This window comes from Heliconius melpomene, chromosome 3, assembly GCF_056956725.1.
Source record: "Heliconius melpomene rosina isolate 202511_hmr_F chromosome 3, ASM5695672v1, whole genome shotgun sequence".
NCBI lineage: Eukaryota > Metazoa > Arthropoda > Insecta > Lepidoptera > Nymphalidae > Heliconius > Heliconius melpomene.
The window spans coordinates 7468573-7492699 of NC_140391.1; the positions used below are offsets into that span (position 1 = coordinate 7468573).

At 31.3% G+C, this 24127-nt stretch overlaps 1 protein-coding gene across 2 annotated transcripts in view; it reads left to right on the forward strand.

Moving 5' to 3' along the window:
* Positions 1-1772: 1772 nt before the first annotated feature.
* Positions 1773-24127, forward strand: part of LOC146540009 (homeotic protein antennapedia-like) — a 156232-nt gene continuing 133877 nt past the window's right edge. For both annotated transcript variants that reach the window (XM_085207633.1, XM_085207631.1), the window contains exon 1: positions 1773-2268. The gene's annotated coding sequence lies outside the window, so the exon portion shown is untranslated. The remainder of the gene's footprint in view (positions 2269-24127) is intronic.

A 24127-nucleotide genomic window follows, 5' to 3' on the forward strand; every position in this document is an offset into this window, starting at 1 on the left:
AAAATACAAAAAACTCCAATAGCGAATTTTGCGACCTCTATCATGCAACATGTAAGTAGGTGCGAAGAAGATTTATTTTTGGTAAAACGAAAAAGGCAAATAATGAATAATTATCGGTATAAAAGAAAGTTTTGTCATGGATCATTTGGAAAGATCATTTGGAAAAAGTTCAAACTTTAATAATAACATATTATAGCTAACTATAATATGTATTTTATAATTGTTCATGAAACTGAGTCGATGAGATTGAAAGATAAAGAAATGGAATAGATGAGGCAAGCAAGCAAGAATTTAAGCTTGGTAGGATAAAATTTAAATCAAATGCCTATTTAATTATTCAGAATATAGTAAACTTAATTACCAGTTTACTAAAAGTAAATCAAATAAAATTTTGAATTGCGATAATGCTTTGCTTATTTTGCCGTTGTTATCTTGTCATTGTTTTATTTTCATTGTCATATTATTATGCAGCGGGCTATAAAAGGAAAAAAAGTATTTTTTTTGTTATAAAATTTTACGTAATAATTTTAAGATCGTAAAATATGTTCCTACATTACAAAATCATTTTAGCATACAGTAATCATTTTAGTTCAACAACAAAAAACCTGCTTTTGTATATAAAACAAATAAAAGTAACAAATAACTACATACCTCTACAATGCTACAATGAATTTGTTACTATCAAAGAAAAAAACAATTTGTTTAAAAATATATTTATTTTTTCTAAACAGTAGATATTATAATTGTAAAATTGACTCTGTTAACACTTAACAATACTGAATAATAATGTATATAACCAGCCGACACAACCGTGCACCAGCAATTACAGATACGAATGACGCGTGATTTATCTCAAAACGGGCGCTTAGGTGGGGATAATAAGATGGCTCCCAAATAACGTGACGCTATTGGCCACATCTAATATTTGCCTAAAACGTTATTTTTATTATTTGGATGGTGGTTTTAAACCGATATCGGAAATATCATACCATTGGTTCATGCGTTTTAAATAATTTCTATTGATATTTTCCTTAAAACATCGTTTCTGGTGTGTATATTTTCAATTTTCCATATAATAATTATACTAGACAAGTTTATATTGCGAGAAAATGTCATACTTAACATTATTATATCTTGACACATAAGTATGTTCCGGGATTAACGGGGTCAATATAGATAATATATTTTCATAATATTAAAATTAATAATTACATCATATTTTTTAATTTAGAGATATTGTATTTAATATTGCGGGAAACTTGTATTTTATAATGAATATTTTTTGAACAGTAATTCTCAAAGAAATGCATCCAGCATATAAAATATTTAATGATTATAGATCATCAACAGTACCACTCCCGATGATCTATCAAGAATTCATCAGACTCTTTTGAGCTCTCCTCAGTATATCTTCAGTGCTTCTTGACTCATCAAGTTCACTGATTTTGTTTGAACATTTTTAATATTATAGTCATCTTACAGAAAGTTATTCAAGATCTAGTAAGCTAATTATTATTAGACTTAACTGGACACACTACTATAACTTTAATTTATATCCCATACTGTGATTTTAAAATGGGCTTATTCATTAAAATCACCTGCCATTATCTTAAAGAAATAAATTAATTATAAATAATGAACAAGTGAAAGTAACAATGGAAATAAAAAAGTAAAAGTGAAGTAGAGCAGCCGCCAGGTCGAGCGAGCGCTATCAACGTCTGGTGCATCGAACGATACACCAAGAAAGTTTACGAGGCCGCACTTGTTCGCATCGGCCGCGCTACGGGCGTCCACGCCGGTGCCGATACAAGTCCATCGCGTTGCGGACCGTTCAATTAATCGCTGCGATTAACGCCGTCCCTCGGACGTCAATGGTGTCGGCTTAGCGGAGGGTGGTGGTGTCCTTTTCTGTTGGTCGCAGATTTAGTGCGGCGCCGCGGTGTGCGGCGTCGCCGGCGGGGGGCGCCGCGTCGCTCGTAAACCATCGCTCGGCACACTCCACTGACGCGCGCCTCGGCGACTACGCGTTGCGTAACACACCGCCGCCAGTAAACAACGCGCGTGACGTGCCCCAACGCCGCTGGCCCACGTGCTCGCCGGCACATTACGCATTGCGCTCATGCCCATCTAAAACGCTGACACGTGACTTGACGAGTGAAACTCTGAACTTTTTATATTGTAGAACTGTGAATTTTGTGAAGAAGTTCGCTTCAAGCGGGATGCAGCGACCCCGTTTGCCGACGGCGAACGGCGGCCGCACCGCTTAAGGTGAGTTTATTGCCGATTTATAGCTCCCGACTCCACCGCTCGGGAGCAGAAGGTCCGGAACAAGTTTTGTTTACTAAACAAACTTTTAACTTGGCTTCCTCGTCGAGTGACTATGTTCTGTAATGATGACAATTGTTTATTAATCGCTCAGAAATAATGATAAATAGCCCTACAGTATAATGACAATAGACTAACGCTGTCCAAGTATCTATTCTATTTCAATTTTATAGCTCTAAATCATGAACGTTGCTAAATTAAATAAATTAATTATATTGACATATTAATGAACATAAATTATAAACACCTTACATTAGATAAGTAAGTAGTAGTAGATTCAGAAAAGTTAGTTTCTTAACTGGAATTTGTAAGTCATAAAAATAATTATTTTTGTAGAGTGGACGGTTTATAAACTAAGTTTAAAATTTTTGAATTAACCTTAATATATAGAAAATAAACTTAATAAAACAAAGTTATACATTAAATATGCAATTAAGATTTATAGTCTTATTATAAAAGATTAATTATAATTTGCAGATAATATAATTGTTTAGGTTAATTGACTGTTATTATTTGCATGTTTGGCAGTTTAAAAACTCCATATACTATAATAAATATTTTATTAGCCAAGAGATGGGAAATTCGACTCTATTCCTTATTAATATGAGCCATTGTCGTACTTTATAAAAAGTAAAATACAATAGATAATATACTGCTAGTAGATAAAAATAGATGTTCCGTAATTACTTTTGTGAATCCAGTGATATTATTTAGATATTTAGTCGTTTAGCGGTAGTACGGTTATCATTTAATAATTTAGCTTAGGTATATAAAATTTAATTGATGTGATAAAATAACAATTAGCATTGTTTTTGTATGCAAAAAATAGTAATTTTATAAATAATAAGTTTAGTCAAATATTTTATCTTACTTCTGAAAAATGAATAACTAGAAAAAAATAGTATACCTATCGTTTCTAAAATATAGTAATGAATGTTTTTTTATTGAGATTATATTTATACTGAAATTATAAATTATAAATAGTTTGGTACAACTGTCTCAATAAAAAAAGTTTTAAAAGCAAAATGTGTAATGTTAATAATATAACAAATCAAAGTAAAAATTACTGGTGTTATATTTTTTTGCTGTTGTTAATTGTGTAAAAAAAATACATCGACCTTTTAACACTATTACTTTTCGAGAGAGCTTTGTATTAGAGGAACAATGTTATAGAATTACGTATTTTTTTTTATTTCTAGAGGTATGAAAAAAAATTAAGTCATAAAAATTAAGGAGAAAAAAACAATAGGTTAGTTTTTTTGTAAGGTTCTCTGTCAACGCACAAAAATCACAAGCATTTGAAAATTACAATGAATAAAAAAGTAGAGTTATGTAGGTAGGTAGTTATTCGGCAAATATATGCTTGTTATTATTTTATTCGGCGGCAAGTATGGAACGGAAGTGTCTTAATGGCAACGGAGTGACCTAACACTAGTTTCCTCGCTAAAAAAATATTTTCAATATATGATTTAATTTCAATGAGTCTATATTTGACTTATACTTATTGTGTAGATAATATAAGAATATAATTTTTTTTTATATATTTGAAACTTAACTTATTAACCGAACACCTTTTAATATAGCCAGCGAAATTTATCTCAATTTTATTAAGTGACAACAAAACGAATAATCGTATGAAACAAGTTATATAGAACACATAATTTTCAAAAAAACAAGTTTAGTTTTTCCACTAACATTTCTTGAAGGAACTTCCTTGAGAATTAAGTTAAAAAAGTAGTTCAGGGTGTTTCTGCGCCGGCGCAGCTTTATTAAAGATTCTACTCGAGTGCGCTTCCATATTTGTCATTTATCACATCACATTATTCATCGCAGCCTCTGATTTTAAACTGGCCTTAAACGTTTTAACCTCTTTCGTAATCCTAATCCTATTGCAACCGTAGTATGTTAAAAATATTTTTTAAAACAGAATTGTATAGAAAATATAACAAAAAATAGTTTTATTTTCTATTGAACATCAACGGACACAAGACATTAAACGCGAAAGTTCTGGGTTCGATTCCTACTTGGGTAAATTAATAATTATTTGTAAATATGTTCATTTCTTCGCCCTGGTATCTCAAAAAATGCCTTAAAAAATTGGCGGAAAGTCGGGAGCGGAGTGTCTTAACACTAGGTTCCTCTGCCTATCCTGTTATAAGCGGGATACAACGGGAAGCTGAAAAAAAAACAGTTGAATGACGCGATACTTTAAGTATTGCGTGCATTTATACCATTCATCGGTTTATTTCACTTTGCTCCGTATTTTTTTTAAACGAGAATAATATGAAATATTTTTTTCATCTAATTTATAGAATATTTACTTATTCCTATGGAGATATAAATCATAATCACTCACACAAACACAAATTCTCTTATAATAAAAGTTTTCTTATCTAAATTATTAATTATTGGGGGAACTGATTTATTTTCATTTCTCCGCTCTTGTAAGACAAAGTGCTGCGTAGACGGAAAGCGGAGAACATAATGATTTGACACCAGGTTCTTTTAAACTAAATAGTATTTTTTTATCATGACAATTTTTTATCATAATTAATAAAAAAAACTAAACTTAGATTCATATGAAACTTAAAACATATACCATACGGTACTATAAAAACTTTATTCGATAATAAATTATCATCTTAATAAGTTAATGAGTGATTCAAACAATTTTTCAGTTTTTATAATCGGGTGTAAGTGCCGATGCCGGTTGGCAGTCGTTATTACCTTATAAGTATTAAACCATCTGCCTATAGCGAATTTGATTAAAATTCATGTTTTATCGTATATTTATTTTAAATGCACTAGAGGTATTTAGAGGCGGCATATTGTAAAATAACTTGAAGTTTTTTTATGTTAAAAAATACAAATAATAACACGAATTTCTTAAGTATATTTACAATAGTAAAGTATTTTAAAATATATTAAAAAATCTTAAAATAATTCATACATATATACATGTCTGCTACAATTATGGCATACATACAAAACATCTTGATAACAATCCAATAAATAAAAGACAAATAAATGAGATCTATAAATAAAACTACTTCGTACTATAACGTTTCTTCGTATTCAGCTCACGTGCGGTCGATCATTCGCTATCGAATTTTTAATTTAAGCAAAAAAAAAATCGATTCGACGCGTTAAACATTACGCACGACCAGGTGAACGTTTACCTCCCGCGGTACGCGCAAAAACTGACGTGCGCTAAAAAAATGCATATCTTCGAAACGTCGCAAGAGGCAAATTGCACTCACTTTTAACGTTTTGACCGATCGCTGGAAGTAAATTGCTTATTTAGATTGTATTAATCGCGAAATTTCTTTCTTTTTCTTTCTGGTTTCATAAAAAAAAATGTTAATCGACTTATCAGGTATCGCTAGGAACCGTGGAGGAACTGTAAAGCATCGCACTTCAGCTTTAAATCCGCATAATTATCGTATAGGCTATAAATTGTAGAGCGTGGGTGCACGCGTCGTTTGTATTCTCATTGGTGTTCTGTTGTTACAACATTATCGACTTATTTAAATAATGCTTTTAAATATCGGTAGATTTAAGAATCCGATCGATTTAATTTAATGATAAATTGCTTATATTTTGAACTTAAGATAAGTAAAGCACTATAATATATTATTAGGTCAGTTATTGCGTAGGGACACAAGCGTGTGACTGTAAATGCGATAAGTAGTAGTGCGTTCAATTACCATTCGAGCAATTAAAATATTTAATATTTTCATTTATTCATTCTTGTGTCGAGGCAAAGCGTGGGGTTCAGTTCCGCCACTCAACACGTAAAGCCTCTAAAGTTTGGCAGAAAACGGGAAACGGAATGTTTCAATACTGGATTCCCTCTGCCTACCCTGCTCCAAGCGGGATACAGCGTGAAGCTGAAAAAATCATATACGAGTATTCATTAGTTCCTACAATAAATATTGAATTAAATTAAAGAAATAGAGGAAATTAAAAAAATATATCTCTATCATAAAGATGTCAATATATTTCAATATTTATAAGGAAGCACCGAAACGCGTTGACTAAACTTATTTCGTATTTTTGTATATGATTTAAAGATGTTTTGACCCCAGTTCGATAATGAATGAGGTGCTCGTAAACGGCGGAGTCAAGAGAACATTAATGTCAATAAAAAACCCATAAACTCTATTAGCCGTCATAAAACCACCGCATCTGTTCAATAACTTGCTTCGCGTACAAATAATGTTAATTATTCAATTATTACAATATTCATTTGATAGAGATGATATAACATTTTGTATGTAGTTGAGTTTGCATTTTTTTTTCAACTAAGCAAAACGTAAGGTTTTTGTTACTAAAAAATAATGAAAAGATAAAATTTACCTGTAGTTTATACAATACTTTTGTTAAAAATAGGATTAAAAAACCGCCAGTGTAGTTTTTAATACGATTCCCGAAAGCAGTAAATTTTCTTGTCGAATGATAATATTTTTAGATAAAGAACACGGAAACGAACTTTTGTAATGAACCTCACAAATAGAGTCATAAATAACCTCAAGGTGTAATGTCTCTGGCCACAATTCTTCAAAATATCGGCATAATTGTTCAACTAATTTGGTACCTTCAGGTGAATAGAGCCCCCCTTTTGTCATATTGTGCAATCCGGTACGGGATACTTCCATTGTTTCATTTATGACTCCTCTTTTTCACGGCTTAACGGAACTTTGAAAGAAATTTGTAAACATAACGGTTTGCTTTGGAATTTGCATCTTTTCTCTAGTTAACATTACAATGCATAACAATATGCAATTTTTTGCAAATTCCCAGTTTTTTTTATTAGTTATGCAATTCTTTTGAGCGATTCGTTACTGTTACTTCAATTATCGGCACATGTTTTGGGTCGTTATTGTTTTAAAATAAAATATTATATTGTTATAGCATTTTTGATTGCTACTGCCTAAATATCTGTTTTACTTAAACTCTGACATCTGTTTTGTATTAAAAAAGGAACTTGTTTAAAAAATACTTTTTGTATTATTTAAAAAAAATAAACAATACTATATTTAAAATTTATTTTTCGACAACTTTTTTTTTATGTTCTTGAATCCTTCGCGTTTAAAGATTACTTAGAAAGTGTAGTTATAAATTAGATTTTTATAATTATAAAGAGTTGATAACTTTTTTCAATATTTCGAATATTCGTAAATAATAACAACACTGAAATTATAAGAAAGTTAGTTTGTCGAAGCAGTGTGGTGGCGCTCGAAAATTGTAATATTTCAAAATTACTCAAGAGTCGCGTTTACTTGAATAATGCGATAAGTTTGCGAGGGTCTCACCCTTTGCGTGCCACCCAGTTACTTCTGTTTCACTCGATCTATATACAGTTTAAACTACAATAAAATATTATTAATAATAGTATTCTTCTTATTAAATAATGAAAAAAATAAAAAAAAACTCTTTTGCTAAGTATTATTGTAATTATTTAAAATTATCTGAATTTTAAACTATATCAGTATCTCTTTACCAAAATATATAAAAACACCGATCTCCATCGTTTAAGTCCTAGCGGATTCATTAAAAACATATGTTTTATTATGGCTATGTGGTTCCTGGAGGCCGCACGTGCTTGCAGCCATGTGACAAACCGGTCTCAGTAAGCCTAGTAACCTCCAAACGGCTTACGTGAGCCATGGTGATTCCTCAATTCACTTTTAGTCGCCCTTTGTTGCTTGTGGGAACCAAAAATCGTGTGAAAATTGTACCGTTTGTCCTTATAATTGTTCTTGAACGGTTAATAGATGTAGGATCTATCTTTTAATAGATATATATTTTAGATAGATACTGCTAAAAGTTTCTTATTGCAAGTAAATGTAATTTTGAAAAATCTTAGTTATGGTACGAACAGATTTTAATAAGAGTAAAATATATTTTTGTGTTCTCTAAAAATAAATATACTATAATATAATGTACGTTAAAATATTTCCAAATAAATTTATTATGTTTTGGCAACTGTATTGAAAGCAAATTCTTAAGAAATTAAATTTACTTTCATAACAAAGCTGTAAGTATACCTACCACATACTTACTTGCAAAATGTGAATTATATAACTTTTTATAGTAAAAGTTATATTTATATAGATAGGTATTTATCTAATTTATGTAATAAGAAAAGTACATAATAAATTTAATAAAAAAATCAGCTTTTAGAAGTTCACTACTAAATTCTAGTTTTCACCAATAATGAAGTCCTCAGTTGATAATATAATTATTATTTAGACAAGTCGCATAAATTTCAAAATTCTCACGCCTCCGTAAACACCCACAAATCTCTCAAACTAGGTTTGCTTAGCAATAGCTATACTTATATTACATAAGTATCTATATAATAAAAGGATATGAGAAATAACTGCAATTCGTTAAGCTATTTTATAGATGAATCATATCTATTTCAGGATATTTTTTTTTATATACTGACAGTTATCTAATTAATATTTATCTTTTTTTCTTTTAATAAATATATACCTACATATCTAGATTTTTACTTGTTTTAGATAAACTCATAATATATTTGGAATTCAAAGTTGGCATTTTATTAGGCAGGAGTGGTTGATGGAGGAGGAGGAGGAGGAGGAGGATGCGTTGAAACCATCTCTCTATTTATCGAATTATTAATTGAAATTAATATATATTAATTAAAAAAATGAATTAAAAAGATTTTAAAACTAGTTTAAGAAGAATTGCAATAGAAGTGTAATAAATTAATATTATTTCTAAAGCATCGAGCCCTAATGAATCATTGTAATCATGTCTTTGTCTTACAATGTTTCCATTTCAACAAGCACTTATAATATTATGAATCATGTTTATACAAACTTATAAAGTAGCCTACACTCTGTTGTTTTAGTAAAACCACATATATATAAATGTATGAAAGTACTTAATAACATAAATATTAAGGACAATTGTTTTTTCTAAGAAAATTTATTTATATGCTTTATACGTACATGCCAGCGTAAAGCAGAAGAACATTTGACTTTTAACGTGGTGGCTACAGGTTCGATCCGCATTCGGAAAATGAGTCAGTTTCATTTATCCAATCTGATAAGACAAAACATTGCGTAGAGTTCTGCCACTAATCGACTAGCGAACCCAATATGCATACCTTGAATGCGGTGAAGGGAGTGTCTTATCACTAGGTCATCTGCTTATACTCTGCGGAAAAAAGTAAAAATATAACTTAAAGCCAATAGCCAAGTAAATCCGGATTATAATTAAACAAGGAAAATTTTAATCTGTTTAAACTTTATTCTCAACTATCTATAGAATACTAAATGAATCGAGTATCAAAGGAACTGGAACGGAACTTATACTGTTCCACTCTAGTATTATCTTATTAACTCTTTAACACGCAACTTATATCACGATTATTACAAAATTACTGTTATTATCAAAACATAGGGAATTACAATTATGGAATGATACTTCATTAGTAAAGCAATTTGTATTATATACGTAATTATTAACATATTGACATTTATGTATTACTTTGTCGATATAGGAACATTCTACATTCATTGAATTATTATTTTTTATTTAGTAAAGTATAAATAGCTTACACAGTATAGCGAAATAGTTTGGCTGTTTAGTACCTATAATAATTAAATATGAAAAAGAATTTAAAAAAGATTGAGAGTTCCCCTCAAAAATATTAATAAGTAATCTTGGGAAAATTAAATGATTTTTGAACAATTTTTTTAAATATGTATAAAGGGACTTAACAGATATGTGCTAAAAAAATATATATGTATAAAAAATTATAATAAACTAGTATAATATATGTATTTATTACTTCCCACATTATAAATTCAAATAAACAAAGCGACTAGCTAGCTATAATATACGCAGAAAAGTAAACCGGCATCAAGTGTATCTTTAATTGAATACGCTCGTAAGTGAGTGCAACCGCACCTCCAAGTTCTCTCAGTTCTCTCAAAACTTGAAGAATTCTCAACTCCCAAGAATTCCTAGTTCGCCTCGTCTCGTTATAGCGCTCACCACAAACCTCTTCTTATTTATGTCTTTACTTTATTCCATTTGCGGGTAACTTGCTGTAGCGTTGCTGAAATTTTTAAGTTTCTACTACGATATGAGATTTCTGTTGATTTTGTGTTTGTTAGTTTTGTTGTTTATATAATCGTTTGGATATATTATAAATATGGACTAATTGTAATTTCATTTAAAGTTTAACTAATGCATAAAGCTCCAATATTAATCTATACAATTTAATCAAAATTAAAAATAAACTTAACTTGAAAAACATCAAATTTACGGTTATATATTGCAACACCATAAACTAGACGTCTTGTATTTCTATTTCTTATACTGTTTACTGATAAACCCAATGAAAATATAATAATTTTAACCGCTTAACCAATATACTTAGATACTAACACGATTACGACAGCGTAAATAATTGGGTTGCTTTTTTAATCTGTCTGTCTCACGTCAATCATAGTTCCTTCCGTTCGCAATAATATAATTGGAAATGAAACCTCATTTTTAAAATACCATAACCAATTAAAATGAAAGAAACAAAAAAAAAACCAGGCGTCACTTTCTAGAATTCGATACATTCAATTGAAAGGTGTTGGAAAAACGCACGACGATTCCATGAAAATGGATAGGCACTAAGAAATGTCGCTGCCGCGGAATGTCTGACATTGTCCCCCATCAAACGATATTAGTGATAGCATGTCTCAGTTAAATTTAATCTTTCTCTATATAGTTATAATGTGCAATTTAAACTGGCTGACAAATGGGTTTTACGTTATTATATTATGTTAACTTAATTGTTCACATTTTTTGCGCTTGCAAGGTGCGGATATACTTACCACGTTACGAGGCGTGTATAGAGCGTCTTTTTCTACAATTTATTAATATAGGTGGTCTTGCGCGTTTATCTGTTTTTACTATTTCATATTTTGCTTAGAAATTATGCTTGTATTCAAGAAACAAGAAAGGCACCGAGTGTACTATTCATATATAGCATCAAAAAACTTATTTTTAAACTTTTAACTTCCGTATTTCTAGCAAGAGGCGCTGAAGTGGAAAGCAATGCATTTATAATTTGAATATCTTTAATAAAAATAGTAAAAAAGTGGACGGCTGCCTTTATGCACAACGGTAACCGTTACGAAGTAATTGAATGATTTTTTTTTTAATTATAACGTTAATTAAATTTGTGTGTAGATGCCGGTTTTTAATTTTAAATAACGTTATTTTAAAAAATATAGAGTAAAATGTCTAGAAGATGAAAGGTAGAATAATTTCAAGATTTGGGGAACTTACAAATAGAAAACTAATACTTAAATATATCACAATTTACTATTTAGATCGATAAGAATATTTGGTACATTCGTATTTAAAAAAAACATGTTAAGCCATTTTATAATAGCAAACTGTGTAAAATTTATTAAAAAATATATAATGTTTGTTATTTTTATACGGTAGGTACCTATGCTTCTTAGAAGCGTGTGAAATGGGAATGATAAAAAATTACTCTCCTGACATTTGCTTATTAAAAGTTCTTGTAGCAGTCCATTGAATCATTTCTTTGTATTCATAGCAGAAATTAATTTGTTTAGTATATTTTTTAATTGTACTTATATTTACCTTAGTAGTTGAAATTTATTTAGGTAATTATTAAGTATTTTATTGTATCTAATTTAGGAATAATTCTTCTTTTTCACTATAATTAAAAAAGGTCATAATGTCGTGCCTACTATTATTTTCAATGCTGTTACTATTACTACTAGGAAAAATGAGATAGTTTAAGCGGCGTTGAGTTCCGCTCAACACGCAATACCTCCAGAATTCGACGGGTTCCCTCTGCCTACCCTGCTGTGTGCGGGATACAGCGTGAACCTGATTTGATTTTTAATTTACAATGCAATATAATTAAACGTTTGATTTAGCCTCTATAACGTAAGGCAATGTAATATAACATTTAATAAACTGCATAATATATTATAAAGTACATGTAATTAATGCAATATGCTCTACTGAGCAAGTACTAGAGCAGCGCATGTCAATCTAAAGCTTAATATAAAATAAATATATTTTTAATAAAACTAGACCAATAATTGCTTTATCATTATATTAATAAGTTACTTATTAAGAATAATATTTATTTTTTGTTGAATTTAGCTTCTAACTACGCAATGCTAAAAATATCTAAGCGCGGTCTATTTCTAACCAGTTTATTAGAGGCCAGCCTATCTATCTAGGTATCACAGCAAACAATTACAAGTAATATTGCTTTGAAGACTCCATTCCATATCTATTTATGTTAACCTTAATTCTTATATTGGATTTGTTTAATTTTTTCATAAAAGATAAATGTAGGAATATTCAAATAAATTTTTTACATAATTGTACCCTTTACATAATTGTACCCTCTATAGGGCCAATAAGAATTCATATTAACAAACAATTTTTTATGTATGAAAATATCTCTATCTCATATCTCTCTATACTTAATAAGATCAATAAAGTTGATGAGTTTGTTTAGTTAAATGCGCTAATCTCGAAAAATACTGATTCAAATAGATTTTTTCTTTGTATAGTACAATCCATTATGTAAATGGTTTCGAAGTAACCCACTGTACCTACCTACGGTCAAAGGTACCCATCACATAGAATTTTCAAGCGGTCGAAGCCTCAAATGAAAGTTAATAATACCATAAAATATTTAAACTAAATATTAATATTAAAAGGAAGTAGCAACAGAACATCGAGCATATTTATAAACGTTGATAGCGTTTCTTTGGCCGCGGCTAAGCCCTCGGACATAAATCTTACTATCACATAGGACTCGCCAATTAATTATACCAATGCTAAAATTGTTCACGCCGCTCTACCTAAGCATACATATGTAGGTATATACTTACATATATATATAAAGTGAAGTAATCTATTAGTGGTTCATTTATTTTGTATACTATAATGTTCTTGAAATTTACTTAGATTTTATTTACTATTAAGTAATAGTTGAAGATTTTCTTACTCTTCTTCTCTGCTATGGGATTCTGTGTAAGCTTGGAATGTTGTTTTAAATTTTTGCTTAATAAGTAACCTTTAGGTTACCTTTTTTCTTCAGGTATTGATTGGTGTTCTCTTCTGTACAGTCAGTGATATGCTAATGTTAAAATAATTCCTTTAACTTTAGTATTTAATAATTCTTTCATGGTTTAACTATTTAAAGTGAATAAAACTAATAAAACTATTGCTTGAAAAAAAAACTATGCTATACCTAATCATTATTATCATATACAATACATCGACTCTAATCGCATTGGCCATAGAAAAGGGATTAAAAATACATATCCCAACTCACACTTGGCCAATTTCAGGCGTCCATGATCAAATATATAGAAAAAAATTATAAAAAAGTTCTTATTCTCCATTAATATAGAGTCTTATTTTGTTTATACTAAGAAAGGTAAAGCTTTATAAGGCATTGTATAAATAAAGTTCATACAATCTTTTACTCTGAACGAAACAATCAAATCTGGTATTTTGTTAAATGATTGATATCTGCGGAACTACGATTGACATTTAATAGAAATAGGTTATTTATTCCTCGAGAGTTTATCTTAGATGGTTACTATGATTGCAGTTAGTCAGTTAGTTTAAACTGTTTCATTTTAACTAATTGAAGTGTGAATTGCTTAGACATTTAATAAAATTTGTGGACTTGAGTCATGCAATGGCTAATTTGTCATAGTTAGTACAATAGCATTAAACGGTATTAAAACTTTGAAAGGCAGCAACTGCAAAAATTACTTTGGTTAAGGTTATAGAATTTAAAAAAGTTATTATTGTATTTTATAAGAATTTCTTTAAAAAATAGCATAAAGTTGGTCAAATAAAAATAAAAATATTATAAGATTTATAAAGATGTTCAAGCATTTTTAAAATCAATTAATTGTATTAATTGTTACTAATATGATTAATTGATTTTAAAAATGTGTATTTTCATGTTGTATCCCGCACACAGCAGCAGGCAGAGAGAACCTAGAGTTAAGACACTCCATTCTCTACTTTCCGCCGAGTTCTGGAGGAATTGCATGTTGAGTGGCGGAATTCAACGCCTTTTATTTTGCCTCGACACCACAGCGAAGAAATGAAAATATAACTGTAAATTTTGTGTATATATATACCTACCTAATACCTAATCATTACATTCAAAGTTAATTCAGTAAGTTAATACGGTATATCAAATAGAATATACTGACATTTGATGCTGACAAAGTAATCTATTGTGGCACGCACGAGTCTGACATTTCGCTATATAAAGTCTGCTATAGTTCTACTAGTCTATAGAACACATCCGCGCTTCAAACATCCTAGAGTCAATCCATCCGTGAGAATCAAAGTCTTAAATAACATAAATGCAATAATAAAGAAACAAGTGTTACGTCTATCTCCGTCGACAGCCGCGTGACGACTGACATAAAGTCAGCAATGATTTATGTTTGGAATACGCTGTCTAATTAGGCGCAAGCGCATCATTCTATGTAAATTTTACTGAATGAGCGATGGATATTATTTTTATCATATAATCTGGAATCGCTTAGTGAATTTAAAGTAAGTTTTTGTTATTAATATTCAATTTATTATTAAGCTTAAAATTCAATTGTTTTATGTTATTAAATTGCTTATGTAAGTAAATTAAAAGCGGTTACAGATTGTAATATTTTTGTATCAATTTGAAATACATCATATTAGAGTAATTAACTTCTTGCCGATGATGATGCTGAAGACGATAAACAACATAACATAATATATGTTAATATAGATATATATGAATAATAAACTGTTAACAAATGTATAAGAAACCATTAAAAATACATACAAATAATATTAAAACCACACGACATTCAATAATATTCATTTATTTGATTATGCAATGAAAATATGTATGTAGTTTTAGCCAGATCCTCTCGAGGCGAGTACGAGTAATGTTATGAGCGAGCCATTATTGTCTCGTCCCATACCGTAAAGTATTACGCAGTCGGGCCGACGACGGATATACCGAGAGCTGCTAAACCACTCTACTGAATGTATAAAAATGATGAATTTTCTAAATTATATTTGTAAATTAAATTCTTTTATAACATTTTTTGATATATATTTGTAGTATCTGCTTCACGAAATAGGTTTAAATAAATGTTTACTAAGATAACACTCTGAAACAGTTTAGATAAAACATTACTGTGGAAGTCGTTAATCTTGCTGTATTATATTCTTCCTGGGTCATTTAATTTATAAACTTGACTATAAATTAGCTAATGAACTAGAAGTAACAACAAATGTGCAATAAATACCAGATCTTGGGACATGTGTTAGCTGTCAACTAGTTTTTTTTGTATGTCTCGGTGAACTTCGCAGCTCTATATAGATGTTTGAGTGAAATCGTTTAGGATCAACTGGAGGTTTTTGCCAAGTAGTAAAAGATGGTGAGATTTTATGAGAGTAAAAGGGTTATCAATAACGTTCAATCTGTGTAAGTGTTTAATGTAGCAATTGTTGCTTTTATTTTAGATAACTTTACAAATGGATAGATATTATTAAATAATAGATATTAAATAATCTATATATATAAAATCGAAAGGTCACTCACTCATCACGAAATCTCAAAAATTACATGTGCTAGGAATCTCAAATTTTGCATAGGAGTTACTTATAGGACGTAGGTACTCGCTAAGACGGGAATTTGCAATATTCGACTTTTAAGGGGTTGTTTTTGTGGTCGAAAGTTTGTATGAAACTTCGTTACTATAAATGCTAGGAGTCTCAAATTTTGCATAGACGTCACTAGGACGTAGTCATGAAGACAGAAATTAATAATAACATAGTTCACGCGGGTAAAACTGCGAGCGGGCCGCTAGTAGATAATAATGTTTAAGAATATCTCAATTGCTGTATCGAAACAGTAAAATAATAATAATAATAATGTTTTTTTAAAATTTATTATAAACAAAGCCATAAACAAAATGTTTATTTATTCTATGTCCAAAATATCTAAAACACAAATGGCGAAGCTGTCACGCGCTAGAGTTACTTCAGAGTTAATTTAATATATAGTTATGCCATCAAAATGTACGATCGATGAGATATAAAAGCCTGAAATTGTCACGTCTGTCCAGCGTGACAAGCACGAAATCGCCAACACAAAGCGAGCGTCAACATAAACTAACATCCGGCGAACGGTGATGTATTGCAGCCGCAGAACTATGGAAACAAATCTCTCTGACTAATAATTTATAGGGGCAATATGGCTTCGCAGTTTCAGTACAAAACAAAATAAGCAAAAACAGAAGCGCGACCCGCGATAAAAGATGTCGCCACACTCGCGGGTTTCTCTTTAAAGATAGACTGGCTCTCTCTCTATCTATGTAAGATTAGGAAACGAACGCGCACAAATAAAGGAAGGCGCATCGTCCAATGCGCGTCCACGGGGCGTAAATATAGCTTCTGCTCGAATTAGGTGCGGCGTTTCTTGCGCGCTAATTGAACGCAGAATTAACTGCACGCCACCAGCCAAATGACTTCCCATATCTTTATTGATTCCGGCTCCAAATGTAACCCTCTGATTGAAATTATCAATAGAGCACAACGTTGTTGGTGTTTGGTATGGGCGTAGGAAGAGGGGGAATCCTAGAGTAGTCTGGTGCCCACCCCATAAATTTAACAAACAAAAAATTTGCTCCGAAAAATTAAAAGAATAACGTTTACACGAACATATCTATTCAAAGGTCCAGAAAATATCTCTAGATACTCTAATGGTCCTTAGTTGCATTTACTTAAAATCAATAAAATTAATTATCTGAACAGTTTAGAAATGAGTCACAAGGAAACAAATTAAACGGCCACCGTTCGTGCCAGGGTTGCCAGCACGATAAAATGCTTCGAATTACTGGGTGCCTATCGTCATTCCTGGCTCGATTATTTAAAAAAAACGGGCGCGGGTTGCGTGTGAGCGCGTCCCTGTCACGCCTATTTCTCTCCGCTATCTCCGTCCCTGTCCCGCGGTGGACAGCGGCCGCGATAACCACGGAATGCGCCGGCTGACTTCAGTCGAGCGGCGCTCATAGACAATTTAAATTGGAGAAATTGGTAGCCGAGTGCTTCGAGGAACTAGCTATAAGGGACAAATGTCGATGTATGGAGATAGTAGAATCGCTCGACTTGACAAGACATTACCAACTGCCTACTGCGAATATCTATTAATATTTATCGAGAATGACAAGTGCATGAAATACAGAAGACACTTCCTCATGCCATTTCAATGGGACGTGCATAATTTTATGAATTTAACTAAAGACTTGAGGCCAGTTGATATACGCGGTAGGTTGTGAGTTGGATTCCACTTGAGAAAATGAAATATTTAATATTTTCATTTTCGTGGTGCGAAAACATGGAATTGAGCTCTACCACTCAACACGTGAAAAAAAATTAAAGACTCTACTTTCTTAAGATATATACCTAACTACCTAATATAAACCTTCTATTCCGTGTTAACTTTCACAAAACACAAAGTTTAAAGAATCTTAAACAAGCACGAAACTGCAGTAAAGAATTCCCAAAAAAAACGTTCCAAACAAAACCGTTTATATCCTGAGAAAATTTTCAAGTTGTCTTGAGCGTTGTATTAAGGGTAGCATAATAAGGCTTTCTGGATTAGGTGCAGCGCCTGAGTGAGGATAAACCCGAGGGATATATCCTGGCTCGCAGCTTTCCCCACTAATTTATTGCTTCTCCAATGACCAGCGGCCTTTGTATTGGATGTACAATCAACTGAAAATGTATTTCTATGTAGATACATTTACATTTATACGTACCACGGCTTTATTAGTGAGGTCAGGGACTCCTGCTCTTTACTTTCAAATTCTTAATCTCAGAGAATGTGTTAGTTGTAAATAAATCATTAATATCATTCAAATATTTTGAACTAGTATAATTGTAGAGTATTTAATGACATAAATATTCTTATTAATCTTGTATATGGAAAGGTAAAATTTTGTAATAGTATTATATTTAAGGCGCAACGGCACAATGGTGTGACTGTAACGCGACGGTTGTGGGTTCGATCCCCACTCGAGGAAGTGAAATATTTATTTACGTTTATATTTTAATTTCTTAACTCTGGTCTCGAGGCACGCGCGGTGTTGAGTTCTGCCACTCAACACGCAATGCCTCCAGAATTCAGCAGAAGATGGGAATGGAGTGTCTTAACACTACATAATTATTAATTAGATTTTTTTTAAAAGTATTTTATATAGCACACTAGTAAATCTTCACCTAACACATGTATGTCTCAAAGAATAAACTATACCTTCCTTAACGTACTAATCTAGCGCTACAGGTTTAAGTTGAAAATGTCTTTTCTGTGGGAAACTGTATTTATAGACGAAGGTGTGGTTGCGTGTTATATTACACCACATTAAACATTTCATTGTAACCCACCATGTCTATGGTCAGAGGTTAAATTATATCGTTAGCATTTGAACAGGCGGGCAAAGCTGGAAGTAAAATCTACTATATATATAATATCCAGGAACTCCTAGGCTCGAATCGTTTTTTATTATCAAGTGTATAAAAAATTAAGATAACAACATAACAAAAGAATACCAATGACTTACAAGCTAAACACGTTTAAATTCACTCATAACTCATTATAAGGTAAACATTTACCATGTACCAAGGCGATGCCATTCTTAAGAGACTTCTCGTTGAACGGGCGCGATCAGAAATAACAAATAGTTTGGATAGCAGCCACTGAAAACAAAGACACAAGTGCACCTATATATTACTGTCGGAGAAATGAATTGATTTAATGAGATCTTAAACTAATTGAATTTATACGGTTCGACTCCATTTACTCTCCGCGCTAAGATAAACGTGCTGGTTCCCATCTTAACTTATTCCCGGTCTATTAAGGCAGCTTTGTCGGAAAATAAGTTAAGTATTAAATATGCCGTTTTCGGTTTCAGCGTGAAAGGTGTTTTCGTAATTATTGAGTTTTGCAGGTTAATTTTATATACTTCTTACGGCCAGCCCGCGGCTTCGCCTGCGTGAACTACGTTACTATTAATTTCTGTCTCCATGAGTACCTACGTCCTGTAAGTGACGTCTATGCAAAATTTGAGACTCCTAGCATTTGTAGTAACGAAGTTTCATACAAACTTTCAACCCCAAAAACAACCCTTTAGAAATCGAATATTACAAAATCCCGTCTTAGCGAGCACCTACGTCCTATAAATAACTCCTATGCAAAATTTGAGATTCCTAGCACATGTAGTTTCTGAGATTTCGTGATGAGTGAGTGACCTTTCGATTTTATATATATAGATTAGATATATTATAATAGATAAATCAATAAATCGTGAAATAATCGTAATGTACTTACATAAAATAATCAAAACTGTACCTACTAAGGCCCGTATTTATAAATCACTCTTATGCCTGAGATCGATCTTGAGATGCCATTTTCTTTCATAGATGAATGAAAACGGTTCAAAATCGATCTCAGACTTGAGTGACTTATAAATACGCGCCCATGGGCCTATCCTCAAAATGCAATGCCTCCAGAATTCGGATGAATGCCTAACCTGCTACATGCGTGATACAGCGTGAAACTGAAAAAAAAAACAATTTACTACTACTAGGTTTGAGTCCCTTACGTGTTTCATCATTACTCCTAAGAAAAACAATTAAAAAGTATTCAATATGTAAACTGAAGAAATTTATGTAGATTCTACTCGTAAACTGTAAACATTTTTACTCAACGCCCGCTACTATTTTATTATATTTATATAAGGAAAAAAAATAATGTTAAAGATTCAATAATGTTTGACTTTTACGTTCATTTTGTTTAGCTACTTGAATTTACAGTATGAGGTGTGCTTAATTTCAATTTGGCATCCCGCCGAGTTATGAACATGTACGAACATGTCTCATTAGGATGCTGTGAATGTACAATGTGGTCGTCTCGTTTGTAAAAAGATGAAATTTCGTCACGTTAGTCCAATTTTCGCTTAGAAAAGTGTATGTGAATTATGTTAAAATTAACCCCGGAAGACCCATGACATTATAGATGTTAATATAATTTAAATTATTTTCATTTTTCTGGTTTGGAATAAAAGAAAAGTTTAGCAATGGGTTCCGCTTCTCAAAACAGCAATGTCTCGATATTGGTGGAAAATTGTAAACTTATGTAAAGAAAAATAGTGTATTTGTATTTTCATTTTTTAAATTAAAGAAGCTTATGCGGGTAACTAATTTGTAAATATCCTCGTTTACCCATTAAAATTTGATTACCCATACAAGTTTAATTTGTGAACTATGGCAATTATATCGTTAAAGCCTTGTTACGATAAGTTTTTAATGATAAGCTAGACGCAGTCTAAGGCACGTATTTATGAACCGGACTCAAGTGCTAGATCACAACTCTGAGAATGATCTCAAGATGCTACTCGCTAATAAATTCGAATATTCAATATTTATAAAATTATTTATCATTACTTTCTCGTAATACTCAGTTAAGTAAGAATACTTCTGAATAAATGTATTTTTTTGTTCTAAAGGGGCTGGCTAAAATGATTTTAAGGACACATTTACGTATGTTTCTATGTATTGTATTTGCAATTAAATTGTATTGTAAATTGTAATAATAATTCCATTATGACGCTTTTAAAATATATATCTATAGGTACCTACCTTAATTTTGAACCTACGCTAATGCTTAAAGTGATTGATATTGGCGTACCTTCTAACAGTTATGCTATGCCAAATATCTGTAATTATGAAATTTTAAATAAATAATATCAAATTTAATGACTAGAATATATTTCAAAGAATTTTTCCTATTTACCCAAAATGTGAATTATTTTTGCTAACAAGAAAATAACATAACTTATATTATAACAAACACAAATGCGGATATACGTCTATGTTTTTAGTTAGTACGGAATTCCAACATTCCATATCCGTCTAATCGGTAGTGGTGAATTAGTGCGACGCACGTTCGTAGTGTGGAGACACTTCATTAGGGGGGCAGGACATAAATCAGGACTTCTAATAATAAACGTGCCTTGCTGAGGCAAATTGCGAGGCTGTCTGCGGGCTTGCGGTTGCCTGGTCACCATAGCCGAGCTGATGAAGTGATAATATGTTTATGGCCCGTAAAAATGTATTATGTGAGAATTGATCGATGAATTTACAGCACTTTACTATTAATTTGTCGTTGGGAAGTTCTATTGATAGATTTAGTAAGGGTTTGTTTACGTTTTTGGTTTTTAATACTCGCGTTTCGCTATGTATCTATAACTTATATGAAATGTTATACCTAGATTCTTATATAAACACTTATTTTCTTAATATCAATAGTATTTTTAAACATTTTTACGACCTATTTCTTTTAATATCTACTGAGCAAACAAATTGTAAATGCACTCTACTATTTTATCAGAATTTCCAAATGATTTAATTTTTCTACCACCACCCAAATGAGATAAAGAGTCCCAAAAAATTGTTTTAATTTATTTTTGTACCTCCAGAGATAAATCGTTGGCCCCTTAGATGTTCGTACTAATGTGATTTTAATGTACCCACTCAACGTCTTCGCCTATATTTCGATCTGTATGATCTGTTTTCTTTCTTATTCAGAATTTAAGATGTGAATGCAGACATAAGATGAAAATTACAGATTTTTCTTTATAATAAATGTTTGGAAATTCGTAATTACCTTACAAAGTAAAACAATGTTAATAGTAATTTAACATTAATGAAAAATGTACTGCGTTTTAACATTCATTAACTTCTAAGAGTATTTATTATGAGAAAAATACTTAGTTGAATGAAAATGTCCGACATTTCTAGGTAAAAATATTAAGAATTCTATTAAATATGACTATATGTAACTTTTGTTTTTTACGTACTTAATAGTTAATAGGAATGTAGCTGCAGGTGTTCAAGCTATTTATACAAATGTGTTTTTATTTTTTTATTATTTGAGTGAAATTATGATGGTATATGAGGCAAGGCGAGACGTAGTAAGTGAGCAATTGTAACCGCATCAGGTTGTGGGTTCGATTCCCACTCTAGGATATGAAACTTTAATGTTTTCATTTCCTCGCCCGAATTCAACAGAAAGTACAGAACGAAGTGTCTTAATGGGAACGGAGTGTCTTAACACAATTAGAAGGTGCAAGATACTGGGAAACTAAAAAAAATAAATTAAAATTCTTTTAAATCTCTACATACACTTATGCTATACTACAATTGCTATGACTTAAATAAGTTACCAACATATTGAACAGCGTAATTTAGAAACATTTTTGGAGTGTCGATTCTTTGCTAAATTTTAAACTTATAGGTATTTTTGTGGCGGCCTCTAGCATGTTTCTATGTGATTTCGATAAATCACAGATAAATAAAAATATGGAAGAAGGGAGGACTTGCAAAGGAGCAATATATATTATTTTTATCTTTTTTTGACACTATCAGTCCCTCTTTGCGTGGTAGAGACAGGGGCGGTACGAGAATCGTTTAGGCTGTACTCCCCTTTAAGATATGGGAATGAGAATTAACAAAATACCCATACCTATTTATATTTAAGTTACAAAAATATTCTCTAGGTTCATTTTCGTAACTTTTCTTACAAAAAATGTCAAAAAAGAATATTTTATTTCTAAAATGATACTATGCATATAGCTACCATATTTCCTATATACGCCACTAGAAGGACGTCGACCGTGTATGCTGAATTATTACGTGTTATTTGGTCGAACAGAACGTCGCGCTTTGGTTTAGACTGCAGTTCAGAAATTGTCTATGCTATTTACAAAAACGAATACTAGCATGCTATAGTTACGTAGGTATGCTATGGTCTTAGACACAACATTCATGCATTAAAAATTATTTCTTCAAAAGAGGAATTATCAACAAGGTACTTGTCGCGGAAGTAGTATTAGGTTTTATAATTTTATATATTTTGAAACATTTAAATTTTGCGTAAAAATCTGTTTTACGCAATTATATAAATTGACGCTATTTTTTAAATATACATACATAAATGGCACATCATAAAAGTCCTAAATAAAACTCTAACAGCACATTCAGTGGGTTACATTAACGATTTACTGACATATACCTATTTGGGTCTAGGATATACCTACATATATGCTCCTAAATTATAAGTTCCTAAGATCAGCGCGTTCAACCAAACATACTAAACAAACAATTGATATTACATTAGTGCGAAACTATCTGTTAAAACGGGCGCAACTTTTATAAGAGAATCTATAGATAGATGTCATAACGGCCATCTTATAGCATATTTGGTAGTTGATGGTTTTCCACGTGAAAGACATTGTCTTTAGTAGATTACAGCGCTCAAACGGTTGAACGTGTTTCAAATGGATCGGAAAAATGTTTGTATGTATGAAAATTATTTTTGTCGCGTCGCCTCCTGTGGCGTAGACTTTTATTTGCCAATGAATCAACGCCCTACTGATATATGGCTGCGTTGTCGACGCATGTTCTCTATTACGTTTTTTGTAGAGTGCATTAATGATATTTTTTTTTGTAAATAGCTGAGTATTTTTTTGTTTGAGCTAGCTAGAATCTCTATAATTTTTGTCAGGCATATTTAATTTTAATGTAATATGAAAGAGGTGCAAGGTCTTTTAGAGATAAAATAAACAAATCCATACCTATATTATAAATTCGAAAGTAACTCTGTCTGTCTGTCTGTCTG